This window comes from Orycteropus afer, unplaced genomic scaffold (assembly GCF_000298275.1).
Source record: "Orycteropus afer afer isolate SDZICR_OR568_19922 unplaced genomic scaffold, OryAfe1.0 scaffold00111, whole genome shotgun sequence".
Classification (NCBI taxonomy): Eukaryota; Metazoa; Chordata; class Mammalia; order Tubulidentata; family Orycteropodidae; genus Orycteropus; species Orycteropus afer.
In genome coordinates, this window is record NW_006921698.1 from 9,105,897 (window position 1) to 9,125,388 (window position 19,492).

Sequence of the window (19,492 nt, forward strand, 5' to 3'; positions counted from 1 at the left end):
AAGCAGGGGTCTCTATGAGTCAGGTCTGACTCAATGGCACATAACCACAACATTAACCATTTGGCTCTTCTTGGGGGGTTCTTCTTTGGTTCTTACCTCTCCATTTATCTTACAAGGATCCTTATAAAGCTTGTAAATCACAGAAGAAATGCTAAATTGACTCAGGAAAGGAAAACTGCCTACAGATCCCTAATGTCTGATGGTTCTGGTTTCGGCAGCAGCATTTCTCTGTAGGGTACAAGCTTCAAGTCAAACCAACACACCGCAGTTCAGAAGCACTTGGGAAAAAAACATGGCCAGGACACTTTCAGGATAATAACATTAATTACAACTCTCTAATTATAAAGGTCTATAAAGTTCAATTGGGAACTCTGGTAGCATAGTGCCTAAGGCACTTGACTGCTAACCAGAAGGCTGGTGGTTCAAACCCACCAGCCACTTCTGGGAAGGAAGGTTGGGCAATCTACTTCCATAGTGATACTGCCTTGGAAACCCAAGGAGGGGTCGCTATAAGTCGGGTCTGACTCGACGGCACATAGCAACAACAACAAAAGTTCAATTACAAAAGATGGTGGGGAGAACAAAAATTTGCTTTTAAACTCTTTTTTTTTTTTTTTTAAATCCTGGTGTTTAAAAAATTGAGATGTTTCTAAATGTCTGACCCAAATGCAGGAAGTAACCAAAGTTCTGGAGAAGAAATGATTTAGCCAGGTGGAAGGCATCAAGCTGCCCAGGGCAATCTATTCCAGGTGGACAGCTGTGACTTATCATTTTACTCTAAGTCAAATGTGTAACCTGATTTATAAATGTCTCACAGTCCCCTGTTGTCTTTTGCGTCAAATGAAACCTGCTCAGCCTGGGATTGAATACCTTCCTCAAACTGCTGTAGCTCACCAATTCATTTCTCACTTTAGGTAAACCACTTACCCAGTCTAAGTCTCTGGTTATTTAGTACAAAATTGGAGTAATAATACTTGCTCAGTCAAGTTCTGAGGGTTGTGGTGACAATCAGTCATGTTGATTAGGTCCAAGGCTAGGTCCACACTGCACCTCTGTGCTAATAAGAAAAAGGTGTCCCTCCGGAAATATGCAGCCAGCTGGCTCAGACTTGGCTATCGGTATAGGCTAGATTTCAGCCCCACTCACACTGGCTGCCCAGTACAATCTGCCAGCTGCACACCTGGTATTAATAAATATAAAAGGACTTTCCAAACTAGGGAGTAACTTTGTCAAGCAGAATTGTGGCCTAGTCAAAGGCAGGACCATACAGATCTGGGTTTCATTGCTGGTGCTACCTTAGCAGCTATGTGATCTGGGTAAGCTCACTAACCAATTTGAGTCCTAGTGTCCTTGTTTGTAAAATGGTGATGAGAGCAAATAGGTCATTGTGCAGATTACGTGAAGATAATGCCTGAAAAGTAACTGGAATATAAGAAACCAAATGAACCCACTGCCATAAAGTCAATTCTGACTCATAGAGACCCTATAGGATAGAGTAGAACTGCCCCTTAATATTTCTAAGGTTGTAAATCTTTACAGAAGCAGACCACCTCTTCTTTCTCCCATGGAGAGGCTGATGGGTTCAAACCCACTGACCTTTTGGTTAGTAGCTGAATGCCTTAGCCACTGCACCACCAGTTCCTTGGAATATAAACCAATAACCAAACTCACTGCCATCAAGTGGAATCCAACTCATAGTGACCCCTCCTTGGTTTTTCAAGGCAGTACCACTACAGTAGATTGTCCAGTCTTTCCTTCTGAGGAGTGGCTGGTGGGTTTGAACCACTAGCCTTCTGGTTAGAAGTCAAATGCCTTAGGCATTATGCCACCAGAACTCCCCTTTAGAACATAGGAAGTGCTTAATAAACATTGAAGTTCCTGGGTGGCACAAATGATTAATGTGCTTGGCTGCTAAGTGAAAAGTTAGCAGTTAGAGTCACCCAGAGGAACCTCAGAAGAAAGGCCTGGCGATCTACTTCCAGAAATAAGCCACTGAGAAACCTATGGAGCACAAGCTGTACTCTGACACACATGAGGTCACCATGAGTCTCAATCAACTCAATGGCAATTGATTTACGTTGTTGGTGTTGTTGCTAAGATATAGGTCTACAAGGCATTTGAGTTATTTCTATGATTTTCTAACTGTGTTAATTAGACTGAGATTTCTTGAGTACAATGGCAGTGTATTTAATGTGTCACCCCCACTTCTGGATGTGTATGATAGGTGCACAATAATTACTTCTAACTCATCGCTCATAAACCTGCTGCCAATTTCTAGGTGAAATTACCCAAAGAGCAGCAAGGAGCATCTTAGGAGATATTTAAACAAATGTTAAGAAAATACTCATAAAATCATATAAATGTTCTACTCGTTTCATTAAAAAACAGCACAGCAACTGAGAACCTAAATGTCTTTAAATCATAATGGTTACATTTTTTGGTTTCCATAGTAACTGTTATTCAGCCTCAGAGTCTTGGCACATCTCTTTGTGTTACAGCAAATGCGGTTAAATTTTTTCATCTATCTATGTTTATGAAAAAGCAACATTATTATTATGGAAACCACAATTCTCATTTTTAAAATATTGTTCCCTTAAAATTGACAAGCTATCTCATAAATGGCCTTTTAGAAAATGTATTCCCTTTGTTAAAAACACAAGATGCAATGGAAGAAAATCCCTGCATCGCTTGCTGCTGCTTCTGACTCTTGTTTAAGTACTTAATATTCGAGTCACTGTGAGTCGGAACCGCCATGATGACACCTAACAACAGCATTGGAGTCAGCTCAGACTCAGAACCTGGAGCTGAAGTTTGTAGGCAGAGATAGCAGATGTGTAATGCCATTTTGGCCACTGTTTCATACACCATATGTTAAAGTACTTCTTACCGAAACCACCTTCTGACTTTTCACAATATCCTGGTAAGTCTTATTTCATGGCACTGCCGTCAGCTCACTGTGGCATGCCTCTTGTCTGTGTCCTCACACCGCCACTCACACAGGGAGGTGACTAGGCAGAGGAGAGCACACTCGGGGCTCTGTAGTGCTGCTGATAGGAAGGCCAGGTGGGCTACTATTCTCCAGCATCTCCAGCTTTTCCTTTCAGACAGAGAGAATGTTTCTATAGTGCAGTCTCCCTCTAGCCAGAGCAAGATTCTTCCCTCCTTCTGAGATTCATCAGCTACCTTTACCTGAAGAATGTACACAAGAGGAAGCAAAGGCAAACAAATTCTCATCTCTCAAACGAGAATTTTATATCTAAAACTTTTAACCCCCTCCCCACCTTTTGAATAAACATCCCTTTCCTCGCACTTTGATGAGTTGTACCTGTCACAACTGGGGAATGAATCACTGTTTGCAGAGTTGTGTCAGTCCCAGCCGACAGTTGGCTGCTGTCCATATTCATGTGCCTGAGAATGACTGCTTCAAGTGCTCCATCCTCAGCCCCCAGTGAGCACATAAATGTGCCAGACGGAGGTGAGCTGGTGCTTTCTAATGGCAAATCCAGTTGTTTTGATTCTGTCTGCCACGTTGGAGCCCCTGGACTTCATTTCCAAAGAGAATGAGCTAGGTACACTCTGACTTCCATTTCTGGCTACAAGAACACTCTTTTGATGTTTAACTTTGAAATTGAAGATGGCAATTAGAAATGTTTAATATATTTTTATGAAGCCTCCTTCTACCTCTACTAAGTTTCCATTCCTCCTTCCCAAGATAGAATCCTCATACTTTGTGAACAAAAATAAAACCACACAAAACAAAAAACAGTTGCCATTGAATCGATTATAACACATGACTGCCCCATGGTGTCAGCGAAGGATTGTGCACCATGGAGTGTTCATTGGCTGATGTTTTGGGAGTAGATCTTCATGCCTTTCTTCCATGGTGCCTGTGGGTGAACTAGAACCTCCAACCTTCTGGTTATCAGCTAAGAACCACTCAGGGGGTCTTCTGAACCAAGGAAAGTCCAAATGGCCTGACAAATAAAAGTGTGCTTATGGAGAGAGCCAAACACGGTGTATAAAATGGTAATGCTGGAGTGTGTTATTGATGAACGTCAGATTAATTCAAGGCACTTCTTACATCTTTTCCAAAGACTTACTGAGAACAAAAAATGGGTGCATGTTTTAACCTCTTTCTGAGCAGAAATCCAACTCGCCCTTACACTTGGGAATGGGAAATTGGGTAGAAAGTGTTTCTGCAATTTACAGATGATAGGACTTCAGTCAGACTATTAAGGGAAAGCAAAATTGACTGCTTTGAATTTTCCTTCCTTCCTTTGGAGAAGTTGTCAAGGAAGCTGGCAGAACTTGTGTAGAATATAGAGTTGGATGATGCACTGTTGGGTTAATCCTGGAATCCAGCCTCAATGAAAGGGGGAAGGGTGTCTTGAACTCTACTGAAAACTGAAAGAGGGAGTTTCTGGATATTTTCACAGCCTCTGTATTTCCCACATGAACCATAGAACCAGGATTGACCTTGGAATAGGCAGACTAGGTAGATGTTTATAAAATGTGATTTGAGAGCTTCTGTAAGAACCATCTTGCTAAAGCTACACTGTGAGTGCCTGACATTCCACCTTTTAGAGTTCTAGTATTTTAGGCTAAGACATTATCTTCAGAAGATCCCTTTGAACTGCAAATTTGTTCCCTAGAAATATAATGTATATTGTTTGTAACTCCCATTTCCCCAGATTAATTATAAAACTATTTAACTTTTGGTTAACAAAGACTGGGGAGTAGGATGCTCTAGACCAATGGAACATGGGACTGGTAAACTTGGACTATATTAGAATAGATAAGAACAAAACTTGTTTCTAGAGTGGACAGGAATATGAAAATATCTTTAGCAGTGTGAAGAGTCACACTTGGAGATGTGTCAGAGAGAAAAAGAATATTTACAGAGGAGAGCATACATGGAGTGAACCCTCACAGCATCAAATCCACCAGCTATTTCTCCCAGAAAAAAAAAAAAAAGAGAGAGAGAGAGAGAGCAAGACGCAAGACGAAGCTCCTGTTTCATGGAAATGACAATTAATACATATAAATTAAAAATAACATGATTTGTCAATTGTATGTGCTAGAATAGGATTATTTTTTGATATAATAAAAGAATAGTTCATTAAAAAGTGTTTCACTAAACAATAGTTTGCTTTTTTCTTGGAGTCTCAGGCAATAATGGGCCTTCTCTGTTCTGATTGTATTCTAATATTAAAATATCACAGTAATTCATTAATAGCATTCCAATATAAATAGAAGTAGCATTCCACTGTCTTGAATTTATGATTCTTCTTTTTTAGAGTATGGTTTTATGTATTTTGGTTTGTGCTTAAAAAAAGTACTCTGCTTCCGTTGTTGAAATCATAGCCACCCACTGTTTTCTGTAGCTATGAAATATTGTAAGTCTTGTCACTTGTAGAAGTAATGCTCCCACCAGTGTTCCTCTCTACCTCTTTTTATTAAAAAGCAGCAACAGAGAGTGACAAGGCCTGGGACAAGGCCTATTATTTTTGTATCTTCTTTTGTCGCAAATAATTGCCAACTCAGACTTCAATTCAGACTTAACTATGCAGCTTTTGCAAATTGTGGAAATTCCAGGGGGAGAGCCTGCAGTGTGTGTGTGTGTGTGTGTGTGTGTGTATGTTTTAAAGCTCCACAGAGAACTGGACCCTCACTTTATTGACTTCAGGGAATATATTTGCAAATAGTTTAAGTGTAGGATTTAGAGGAAGTTTAAATCTCCATTTAAGCTGATACTATTTAAAGTTCTGTCAGATTATCAGGTCAAAATATTTTGTATGCATTCCTCTCTCTGCCTGAATGTTTCTCCCGTTATACTTACACGAAAAGTAAGAGAAGAGGATTCCTTCATAAACTTCCCAGTTGGCTAATGGTAAAAAGTTTCATCAATAACAACTATTTAAATGCACTGTACAAGGGTAGAATTGTTTTACATTCTGAGGGTGGTGGCCAGCTCTGTGGCTAAGCCTCGAGGTTCATGGTTAAATAGTGACGCTTCTGTGGCCTGTAAACACCACTTGTCATGTGGGCACATTGATGGGTGAGACAGTCGCCCTAAGCAGAGGCCCACTCCCTGGTTCAAAAGTTCACGGTCCCAGAAAGAGCCACGGCAAAGAAAAGACCCAACAGAGATGCTTTCTTTCACATAAGAGGGTGCACAGAAGCAATGAAACTTACCCGTACATCCTCATGTGGAGGTGCTCAGATTTGCTGCTCTTTTGTTACAAGTTTATAGGCTACACTGATGATTTCCTTCTTGGAAAAATTTGTGTTTTACTAACATGTGAATATTCATTTCATAAATACACATTAAATAAACCCAGTGAGCCTAATTGCAAAGTATAAGAGAAAACATTCATTCGTGAAGTTATACAACCTACGGTGTGCATATTCATTCACATGTTCTTTCTGCCATGTAATAAATACTGGAACAGATTGCCTACTCCGGATCAAGGTATGAGCTAGGTGATAGGTGAGCATGGAGATAAATCAGACATGTATCCTACTTTAGAGAGCTTATCTTATGTTAACAAAAATAAAATGTATACTACATGAAAAGAATACAAGACAGAACTTGGCACATGCCACATGGTAAAATTAAAGAACCTTATTATTTCAGAATGAAGAGATGGACTTTAGCCGAGAGCAATTAGAAGCAGCTCCATGGAGAAAATGGCATCTACCCTGGACCTTGAGGGCTAGGTAGAATTTGGACAATACAGAGCTTAAGGTGGAGGCTAGGTAGGGTAGCTCTTCAGGCAAAGGGAACAGGGGTGAGCAGAGGCATGAGCCGGAAGACAGACCTAAGTCATACATAGCAAGTTTGGCTGGAATGTGGAAGGTGTGAAGTGCAATGGGCAGCTCTGTCACCTTCTAGAGGGTCAACTTGAAACTCTCTATGCCCCCAGTTTCCTGATCTGTAAAATGGGATAATAATAGTGTCTATCTGATAGGCCTATATGAGGAACAAATGAGTTAATGAACTAAAATTCTTAGAACATTCCTTGGTACATAGTAAGTGCTCTATAAATGCTAGATCCTAGTTATCATTATTATTATTATGATTAATGAAAAAGGTGAAGAGATACCAAGACCAGATGAGCTCACATCATTCAAGTCTAAGAACCTAGCTTTCAGGGCAACTAAAAGCTCTGAGTGGCCTCTGGGGACACCTCTTCCCATATTGTTCTCCAAAACTGTCACTAAACCTAAGGACAGTTTTGGAGAAAAGTGTGAGAAGAAACAGAGGCCTGGAAACAGAGATGGCTCTGAGATGGCTGTGCCCCTAACTTTTGCTGTCAATGTGGAGTTGGAAGAAAGAGAAAGAAACCATTTTATGTCATCCCCTGCTCTTTCCCAATGGAAAATTCCCTATGTTTAATTTTTTTTCCCTGCACTCATCTGTGTCTGATTTGATGATGAAAAGATTAAAAACTGAGTGAGAGAAAAAAATAGCTGTGAAAAACAAGAGAAAAAAATTTAAAAAAGAAAATAATAATAACAAAACAGAAATTAACACTATAACCTGTAGTCACAGGTACAGAAAGTGGCCCCAAGAGCCAAACCTGCATCCATTCCCTTCACGCCTAGTGCAGACGCACACAGGGTGTAACCGAGAACTAATGAGACAGGTTGTCAAGGTGCCATGTGGAAATCAGTCTCACTTGCTTGTCATCGTATCTCATTGCCTGTCTCAGGCAGCATAGGCCTTCTTAGTCACTGTCTGTCTTTTTTCTTCTAGCTTGGTAGTCCGATTCTGAATGATAAATAACCTCACAGGTAAAATTCTCTCAGAAATGCTTAAACAAATGCCTCCAAGACCCTCCTATTTCTCTGACCATGCTCTCTTGGAGTCTGGTCTCTTATCTGGATAAGCCGATGAAGGCTCCAACATCCTCAGGCCTTGGACAGGGAGCCGGCAGTCTTGGTCTCCTTGTCAGCTACCCATAGCCAGTTCGATCTCCAACCATAATACAGATTCCTGAGTGTTCTCACCTCAGAAATAGAGTTGTGAAAGACTTGAGATTACAAATCTAAAAACCCCTGCACTTCATAAATTCAAGGTGACATTGTTACTGTTCCAATATTTTAAATCACAGCACTCTCACTTTTTCTCCAGAAATGTAAACAAGAAGACTGTTTGGTTTGTATTTTTTCCCCTTTCTTATCTGAAGCTCTTGTTTGAATTGCCAAAGGGAATTAGTTACTTGAACACAGACACAAAGCGTTGTTATGGAGGATTGCAAAATAAGATATACTGAAGCTCAAGGGCTTAATTTTTTGCTTCATTCAGTAACATATTTCAGAGAAGCACCAGTAATTGGGACATAATTTATTTATCAACAGGATCCAGAATATTCCCTTGTCGTTTATTTCTGAAATCCATTTGACTCTTTCGAGGTGCTATAACCAATGTGAGAAAGGCTAGAAACAGACGTAGAATTACAATTACCGAAGGGAAGAAGAGTTCACTGTGGATTTTTAACACATGCTGGCATTTGGCCACCAAACGTTAGGTTTTCTTTTGCAGTTCCTGACACATCCATTTGTAAAGGAGGTTAATAATAGCGTCATACCTACACCCCCACACTTACAGCTAAATAACCGTTTCCAAGATAAGCCTTTATTTTATTTTATTTCTGCAATTTAGAATTCAAGACAGCAATTTCATCTGTAATGTCTAAGCCCAGAATTTATTTTTGGCTTACACAAAAGAAAGTTGTACCCATTTAACTTTGCCTGACAATATAAAGAAAAATGTTTTTGAAAGTACAGATTTAAATTGGCTAGACAATTTTCCTTTTTCTGAGCCATCAAACCCTATCCATGGCCAAAGGCAGGGAGCCAGAGAAAGTGGAATCAGTCAGATACTGGCAGACAATGTCATGGTACCCCTTGCAAGCAGTGGTCACCAATGGCTTGGGTCAGTAATATGCATATACTTTTAATGATCTACTAGTACTTGAGGAGCTCTGGTATCATAGTGCCTAAGGCATTTGACTGCCAACCAGAAAGATGGCGGTTCAAACTCATCAGCCACTCCTCAGAGGGAAGGTTGGGCCATCAACTTCCGTAGTGAAATCGCCTTGGAAACCCAAGGAGGGGTCGCTATGAGTTGGATCCGACTAGGCGGCAGTGAGTTTAGTTTACTAGTATTTGACTTTGAAATAAAAATTGAGTGATAAAACAAAAACAAAACAAACAAACAGAAAAGAATACTTTGGCGGCAATTTTTAGAATATTGAGCTAAGGTATACATTTTACCACTTGATTTCAGGTGTAGCCTTATGACCATACATTGACCTTTAAACTGGCTCTCAGTACTCAATGAACTGCTAGCAGTGGGGCTTCTCCTGGCATTTCTTGGGCAGACTCCTCCCCAGTCTCCTCTGTGCTCTAGGTCGAGCTGAGGTCCTGCTTTTGGAGTCTGGCCAGTGTGTATGGATGATAAGCAAACTTAAAAAAAAAAAAAAATTGCTGTCAGGTCAATTCTGACTCCTGGCAATCTCATACATGTCACAGTAGAACTGTGTGCTGTAAGGATTTCAGTGGCTGATTTTTTGGAAGTAAATTACCAGGCCTTTCTTCTGAGGTGCCTCTAGGTGAACTTGAACCTCCAACCTTTCAGTTAGCAACTGTGTGTGTTAACTGTTTGCACCACCTAGAGACTCAAGCAAAGATTATGGCAAGGCAAAATCCACTTGCTTGCACCTTTTTGCTTAAGCTTGTTTTTTGTGTTACCCAAGCCCACCTTTTTTTCCCACCTTCCTATGTACCTCTGAAAAGTGTTTTACTGCCCATGACTTTAGGATACCTTCAGAAAAAAAACACTCTTGTGACTCCACATTGAATAACTTTCTCAGCCTGCTCGGTGAGAGGAGACCTTCATGGGAAATGTTTTCACTTCAAACACATGTTGCTCTATTTCCCATTGCTTGTCCAATGTTTACCTTACAGTTAGTGACAAAACTCCTAAGCTTAGTCACCTGCCTAAAGGGCTCATGAATACATTTTGTTTAGAGCTGTATAAATCTCTAGACATTTGATGAAAGGCTCCAGAATTGCCTCCAAGCTCTGGTTTCTGCTTAAGAATATGATTTATTTTTAAATTTGTCTGTGCATAAGATAGCACAAATAAAATCACCCAGCTATAAAATAAAAGCTTTGAGACAATGAGGATGTTGTCAAGTCATTGTCCACAAAAGGCAAAGGTTGAGGTCCTGTTTGTCTACCAAATATGTAAATAAACGTCCCCAAATGCAAAGACCCAGTCGCTGCAAGCCAGTAGGTTTTCCCTTGTGGTGATGTTTGCTTGCCATAACTAAACTCCTTCATTTATTTTCTTTATCACTTTCCTGACAGTACCCTCTGATTTGAATCCCAAATATTCTTTGTCCCATAATTGTTCAGCCTCTCCAATGAGATTGTAAGTACCTAGTAGACTAGTCATCTTAACCTTCTTGGCAAGCCTCATAACACCAAAAGCAACATCCAGAATGAAAAACGGAACATCCTAGTATTCGGAAATGTCCTCCCCAAATAGCTGCATGTGTGTGTGTGTGTGTGTGTTCTTTGAAATGGAAATCCCTAGAGGGAGGGATTAGTCTATCCCTAGAGCGATAATCCCTGCCGATCACTTATTAACATGTATTACTGTAGTCAGATGCTCCTAGAAAAAGAATTTTAACTAAGGAAAGTGGAAGTAATTTTATACCTGGAGATCTCTGGGAGAAACTATACAACCTATGAGGAAAGGACTTGGGGGCAACCAGATGCATGTGTGATATGTGTGTGTAGTATGTGTGTGTGTGTGAGATATGTGTACATGTGTGATATGTTGCAGGGGGGTGTGTAAGTCCAGGAGATGAAAGGGTTGGAAGGAGAATTATTACTGACTCTACAGCTTGGTCAGTGGTTCTGCAACTACCAACTACATGCTCTGAAATAAACTGCTACTCTCTCTGAGCCTCAGCTTGCCCACTTCTCACATAAGGAAAAGAACACCCTCTTAGGCTTTTTCAAGCATTAAATAAGATAATACGCACAAAGCAGCTAATAACTCATGTGGCAAGAGGCACATCAGCATCAAAAAACTGTCATGGTGAGTTTAAAGAGAGTGGGTTAGAGAGATGCATTGTGCAATGGGCTGGTTATGTGACCAACACATTTTCAGATCGTATGCTAAGGGTTAACAAGAAGTAAGATTATTGCAAAAACACTGTTGAAATAACCAGATTTAAAAAAAAAAAATTGAGTATGACTGGTAAAAAGAGTCACTAAGAACCTAATAATGAATTAGATGAATACATGCTAAGATCTTAAGAAAATGGTCAGAGCTGACATTGTGTTACTTTCAGCAGACACCAAGGAGCATCCCTTGGGTAGGATAATGCCAAGTGGAAACCCTGCAATCTGTAAGACTCTTCTTGTCTGCCTTGTCTGTCTTGCTTTCTGAAGAATGTTGCTCTGAAAGTTTATTTTCCGCCTTTACACAGTGCCATGTCCTCTCTGTATCTATAGACTCCTAACTTCCCAAACTGTCACTTACTATTAGTACTGACATATGAACATCCTTCAGCCCTTGAGATTGTATTCTTGAAGTCCCAATGGACTGTATGAGCCGTGATGCCAAGATATATCAAAGGTAAGACAAAACAAAACAAAAAAACAACCCAAAACACAACTTTCTCATCATAAAGTTCACTGAATCTCTACCCCCACCCTGCCTTGCTACCATCTAATTAATTACATAGTCTTTACTTTTTCTATGGTGTTCACTTACCTGTGAGTTTCTTTGCATTTATTTGTATGATATTATTTATTCTAATGTTAGAATTGGTTTGCACAAGACTTTGCTACATCAAACAACGGAAATAAATCATTCCCTCTTAATGTGTCATGCCTGAAGTATTTAGAGTTGTACAATTACAACTTCACAACTTAGTTACAATTAAGCTTATATCTTACCTCAGAAAATGTATGTTCTACCTAAGTGTCCCTTTTGAGGATGCAGAAAAAGAATATGTTTTGTAAAAGGAACTCCAGTGAAGCATCATCCTCCTCCTTCAGGTGCCCAGTAATCAAAACTATAGAAAATTAACTTTCTACAGGGTATTTTCATATGGCTCTTTCTATATTTGGGGCCCTCTGAAATTGGAAGAGTTATGTGAACCTGCAGTAATCAGTACTATGAAGTGAGCTATAGATTTTGAGACCTGTTGAAACAGAAGGCATATAGAATTAAAAAATGTATTTTTTTCCATGTTGAAAGAGAGTTAAAACAGGCAGGTTAGGAAGAGCTAGTCCTAGACTTTGTCTACATCCTACCTCTGAAGCTGAGTACTCTGGGCCCCTCTAGGAAGACTGTTAATCACCAGGCTCCATGCTATTTTCTCCAGAGAGGTCAGAGAAATTGGTGTCTTAATTGAAAAGTGTTGATAAAGTCAGAAGTAAGATGGATCAGCTTCCGGAAGATAAGAAAACCATTCCCTGCCATATACTTGCATCACCTCAAGGAGCCTGGAGATCCTATAGGGACTTTCGGGGAGGAAAGTTGAGAATATTGCATCAGGTCTTCAAACACCTGACAACACCTCCTTGGACTCCTGGCATGGGGAAGGAAAGGTATTCTCATTCCATATACATGCACACACATGCACGTACTCTCACACTGACAGAGTCACTCACAGTAACACATATGTAAGCATTTATACATGCATACACACATACACATGCACATACAGATACACACATACCTATAATCACACAAATGCAAACATATAAATACTCACACATTACAGTCACACACATACACCCCACACAGACTTACACACTCACACATGTACACACTCGCTAGGCATTGCGCAGGGCCAGTCTACAGAACAGTCTTCAGCCCCCAGCCCTCTCCCACCACCTTTACCCTCATCCTGCTCTGACCTTGGGCTAAAATCTAGGCAAACCTGGTCTCCTGGGCTCAGTCCATGGATTGCTGCTATCCCAATAGCGCTGGAAGAGGACCTTGGAAACAAATACTGAGAAGTGGGAAGACTGTAATTGGGAGAAGCAGGAAGACAGAAAGAAGGGGAAGAATTTCTTTTATTAATCTATGAAAATGTTGGACCAGATGATCTCTTCAGTCTCTTCTGGCTCAAAAATACTATCAAACTATCAGTATTTGGTACTTTGTGGTGGAAGGGTATTGTACATCCCATGGGAAACTGAGGTAGGCAGATGGGGCATGGTCAGGAAGATCAAAGAAGGAATTTGCATGGAAGTGCTAATTCCAATCAACTGACAAAGAAACTACAGGGTTCATCTTTCACTTATTTTTTCTTTTTTAAATTTACTTACTTTATTATTTCTCATTACCCAGTAACACATGATTATTATACTGTTGTAAAAATTTCAAAGGTTATCAAAAAATTTCAAGGTTTCACTCACCTTCCCACCCTTTGCATAGTACAGCCTCCTCAGAGACAACCACTGTTTGTGGGTAGTGTATGGTCTTCCAGAATGTAAGCTTTTTGGTGGGTTTTTTCTCTTGCATAAATGGTACCCTACAACATGAACTGTTTTACAACTTGGTTTTTTTTCAGTGTAATCATATGTCTTAACAGGTTTTCTATTAAGCGATTTTTAAATGAAAGATGGGCCCCTTTCCCCACATCTGCCCTGGTGCCACCCTGTGCTTGTGGTTCTGTCAGAAGTCCCCGATTCTGGGTTCCTGCCTTTTCCTGTTTTCAGTTACAACATCCATTTTTCAGCATCTCTGAGCTTCCGTCTGTCTGCTGTGGCCACGTGAACAAAGCACAATCATCTTACTGTAATTATTTTAAGTCTAGGCAGTCTTCTGTGCTTCAAATCCAGTAACATGAAACAGAATAAAACCATTGTACCCCAAGCCCAGTTATTTACTCTCTCCCACACAGCATTTTCTGGGAAAAAGAGACTGTGGTGATCTGGGAAAAAACTGCAGCGACCCTCAAACAGATCTGAGAGCACCCCGGCCTCTCAGACAGGGCTGACCCAAGGAATGTGGGAAGAAAGGATGGTTTGGCTAAGCACTTTTGCCAAGATGTGTAGTCCAGCGATTAAAAAATAACAGAGAATGAGACTAACTTTTTCTCAAATCCTAGTTCCACCACTCACTAGCTCTAGATGTTGTTGTTATTGTTAACTGCAGTCCAGTTGCCCCTCGACTCATGGCCAGCCCATGTACAAGGAAACTGAATGCTGCCAGTCCTGCATCATTCTCATAATCAGTTGTGGACCTGATCACTATGATCTATAGCCAGTATCAGACACCCAATAAACAAGGTAAGCATAGGCTTACTTGTGCTTACTTACAGCAAAATTGGTGAATGGATAGTTGGTTGAAGGATTGAGCAAGTAAGAAAGCACAAGTAGGCCCAGGCTTTCCTTGCTTATTGAGTAATCCACCCCTGTCCATGGGGTTTTCACTGGCTAATGTGCAGAAGTAGATCACCAGATCTGTCTTCATAGTCTGTCTTAGTCTAAAAGCTCTACTGAAACCTGTTCAGCATCATGGAAACACTCAGTCCCCCACTGACAGACCAGTGGTGGGTGTGCATGATGCGCATCGACTGGGAATCGAAACTGGGTCTGTTCAACGGAAGGCAAGTGTTCTACTACTGAACTACCAATGCCTCAAGCTAGCTCCAGAATATTGGGCCAAATGCTTATTATCTCTACACCTCATCATTCCCATCTAGAAAATGAATATAGTAACAACTGTACTGGCTTCATAGGGTTTTATAAAGCTTAAGTGAGAGAATGCATGAAAAATCTTTAATACAGTGCCTGGCATTGTAGTAATTTCTCAACAACAACAAAAGTGTTAACTGCTGAGTGAGCTGCCCCTTCCCTTCCTTCTCTTGGAATCCTTCTTGAATGTTTCTCCTCATGCATCTGCTCAGGTATTCACCTTCTCCCTGCCAAGCCTACTTGCAGTATCTGAGAACTGTCTGCTGCTCCTGCCCCTGCCCAATCCTTCCCTGGATTGCATTTTGCCCTCACTCATTGTTCCCACAAACCCTAGAGCTCATTACTACAGAGCTTCCTCTCTACTTCAGCGCACCTAAAGCTTATCTGCCGTCGTTCATATATTTGTCATTCATTCAATAATATGTATTTTAGCACCTATTAAGGAGCCCTTGTGGCACAGTGGCTAAAGCACTTGGCTGTTAACCAAAGGTCAGTGATTTGAACCCACCAGCCACTCCATGGGAGAAAGATGTGGCAGTCTGCTTTCATAAAGATTTACAGTCTTGGAAGCCCTAAGGGATAGTTCTACTCTGTCCTACAGGCTCACTATGAGTTGGAATCAACTAGAAAGCATTGTGTTTGCTTTTGGGTTTTAGTACCTGCTACATGTCAAGCACACTAATGGGGGTATAAGGAGACACCATCCCTGCTCAGAAAGGAGCCCAGTCTATTAGAGGCAGAGACAGGTCAATGGGCTGTCAACAAAGCATGGGCACAGATATATGCTCTGGTGAGAAGGCACATTCAGGATACCCCAAGGAGAGAGATGCACACCAGCCTGAGGTGGTTTCTCTATTTTCCGGGAGACGTCCCCAACTCCAGCTTTTGAGGAGATTCTTCCCAACTTCCTATTAAATCTTTTATGTCATCAGTTATATTTTTAATTTCTAGTATCATTTCTTGCTCTTGGATTATTATTTTATCATGTTGTTGTTGTTAGGTGCCATCAAGTCAGTTTCAACTCATAATGACCCTATGTCCAACAGTGTGAAACACTGCCCAGTCCCACCCCATCCTCACAATCATTGCCATGCTTGAGCTGATCATTGTAGCCACTGTGTCAATCCATCTCATTGAGGGTCTCCCCCTTTTTCACTGACTTTCTACTTTATCCAGCATGTTATACTTCTCCAGGAACTGGTTACTCCTGATAACATGACCATAGTATGAGAGAGGAAGTTTGATCATTCTCTCTTCTAAGGAGCATTCTGGCTGTCCTTCTTCTGAGACAGTTTGTTCATTCTTCTGGCAGCTCAACATATATTCAATATTCTTCTCCAACACCACACTTCAAATGCATCAGTTCTTCTTTGGTCTTCTTTATTCATTGGCTAGTTTTCATATACATATGAAGCCATTGAAGAGACAGTGGCTAGGGTCAGGTGCACCTTAGACTTGAAAGTGACAACTTTGCTCCTTAACACTTCCAAGAGGTCTTTTGCAGCAGATTTGCCTAATGTGATACATCATTTGATTTCTTGACTGCTGCTTCCATGGACATTGATTGTGGATCCAAGTAAAATGAAATCTTTGACATCTTCTCTTTTATCATAGTGGTTCTTAAAAGGTGTCTTCTTAAAAAGTCCTGTTAAGTGGTTCTTAAAAGGAGATCAGCCAGAAATATGCTGTGGGACCCAAACAGCTCTTAATAATCTGTGCAGGAACCTGTTAATGAATATCACAGCCTCTCAGGGCCTGATTCTCTGTAAGATCCAAGGAGACAACTGGTTAAGCTGATAAATGCACTTATTCATCCTCTCACTTGTTGCATGAATATTATTGTTATCTGCTGTGTTCTAGGTATTACTGAGTTATGGGTTGGAGGTTGGAATGGTGAAGGGTGTGGTCTGTGCTTTCAAGTTCATAGATCAATGGATGATAAACATAATACAAGGGTAACCATCACATACATCTGTGACACCTAGTTGAGGAAGACACTGGGAAGGAGGAAGAAGAGAGAGACATGACAGAAGAAGTTATATTATTGCTCATTCTTAAAGGATAAGATTCACCAGACTGAGAAAGGACAGAGGAAATGGCAAAGGGGAGTAACATTCCTGGCAGAGAGAAAGGTATATTAAAGCAAAGAGATATTAATGACCTTATAGTATGTTTGAGATGATGAAAAGTTCTGTAACTGGAATTTCATGTTCTCTGATCAGGGAAGCTTGAGGAGAGGAGACTGGCAGGGGACAACGCTCAAGAGAGGTTGGTTAACTTGGATAGTCCAAGGCTTCACCTGCCATGTTAAGGATTAGGGCTTTGTGTTTGTGTTCTTAAACACTTAACACCAAGCCCCTTATGAAAACGTTTAGACCTTCTTACCTAAAAAATGCAATAACACAAAGTTTCAGGGCTTAAAGAATCTGAAGCACATTCCTATCCCTCTGCTTAGGCACTAGGGGAGCTCCTGAAATTTTTAGTTAAGCAGGAGTGTCATGTTCAGGATGTAGGATTCAAGTCTAGCCCTTCCACTTCTGGTTGGGTGTCTGTCAGCTTCACATTCCCTCAGCCCACCTCTGATTTCACCTGAGCTGAAGTAGATAATACTGTGCAAGCTCTGACTCACCCCATTGTGGAATTCCCACCTCCCTAGACCTCTACACAGATGGGCTCAGTCCTAAACAAGTCTTGGCCTATAGGAGAGGGTTGTTGTTGTTATATGCCGTCAAGTCAGACCTGACTCATAGCGACCCTTCCTTGGGTTTCCGAGGTGGTATCACTACGGAAGCAGATTGCCCAATCTTCCTTCCAAGGGGTGGCTGGTGGGTTTGAACCGCCAGCCTTCTGGGGGTAGATAAAGGGCCCAGCTTCCCCCTTCCAGGCTCCCATTCCTCCAACCACTTTCTGTCTTCCAAAAATTCCTAAAATCACTCATAAGCTTTTACACACACATACCCCCTTTTTTTAAAAATGTTGTTAATCTTTAATGTTTAGTGGCTGTCAAGAGGAAAAAGATAAATGCTTATGTCAGTTGGCCATTATTAGTTAAGCATCTCTCTATTTTTCATACTACTTAGAATAAAAAGTTTAAAATGTAAACTTTCGAAATGAATTTTAAAACAAATACTAAATTGAGGTTAAAAACTGAAGGAAATTAGACCCAGAACTCCAAATATCCCTAAAGCTGGGCATTTTAAAGAACTTAAAGAATTGCCTTTAATTGGTCAAGTTTAATGCCATGTGCCTAGTGTTTCAATAAACACTCTCTACAAGAGTCAAAATATTCAGAGTATGTGGGTTGGTCCTAGTTATGTTAAACAAAAAGAAAGAAAGAGAAGATGCTGAGTTCCTTTTTTCAAAAAGGATATATTCCCAGGGTTAACAACTGCTGAACACTGCAGGACTAACTCGGGTGTTTCATTATTAAGTAGTCAATTCACTGAAAAGAAAATTAGGAAAACCAGTAAATGGCTATGACCTTGATATCTTCTTTCAATGTGTGGTTGTAGCATTGTGCAGGCAGAGGGAGAGTTTCAAATTCCACTGGCCTTTTAAATACAGGCAGAAGGAGAACTTGGTGCTCCTTTGGAAGTAGGAGAATGTGCTAAAATAAATAAAAGTTTAGAAGAAACTTAGTAACCTTTTTATTGGTTCTTGGTGCTAGTACAATGCAGAAAAACCATTTTTTGTGGTCTCTGTGCATGAACTCCAGAGAATGTCAAGGGCAGGCATCTCTTTGGAGCGAGGACAAAGGGAGAAGAAGGCTAGGGAAGATTGGAAAAGAAGCAGAAAGGAAACACAGGTGGGAAGTGTTAATAAATGTTCAGGTTTAAATTTCCTTAAAGGTATTGTGGGGTCTAAATTTATTTTTGTTGTTGTTGTTGTTTTGTTTCATTTGTCTTATTTTACCAGAATTTCCTATAGAAATATTCCAGAATGCTCTAATTATGTCAACTCTTGCAGTTGAGAGAAAGGGCTTTGTTTACGTCATCTAATCAGTTTGGGGAAGAAGATTCTGTCTGTCTTTTATGGCTCTCAAACACATTAGAATACTGGTGCCTCAGTCTAACCCCTAGAGATTATGATTTAATCTGGAGTGTAACATGGGCATTGGGATTTTGAAGATATTCTGAAGAGCAGCCAATATTGAAAACCACTGTTTTAATCAGTCCTTCTCATATTTTCATGAGCACATGAATCACCTGAGGATTCAGTTGAATATCAGATTCGAATAGGTCTGGGGTGGGGCCCAAGATTCTGCATTTCTAACCAGCTTCTGGGTGCTACAGACCCTGCTGTTCTGAGAACCACATGTTCAGAACCAAAGGACTAGAGATGTCTGAGGTCCTTTGTACCTATTAATGCTATGATTCCACTAATTTGCTCTTTTTTGTACCTTTAAGTATCACTCTATTAGAATTCAACTCAGGGCTTTATGGTGTAAATTATTGATGTGCTATCATGCAGGTATGAAACATTATGCTTATGAACTAATAGTAGTGGAATGCTTATAACCTAATGTAAAATGAAATAGTGGCACATAAAATTTTATATGATTTCAATTATAGGCAATTCCAGGGTTAAAATCAAGAGCCTTTCCTAAGGACATCTTTAAGTCGAACTTGTAAGTAAGTACATGGCTATTTTATATTTTTAACCTTTTATTGTAATTTGGGTGGAAATTTGCAGAGAAAAAATGTTTTCCATTCAACAATTCATACACATTTTGTCTCGTGAAATTGATTGC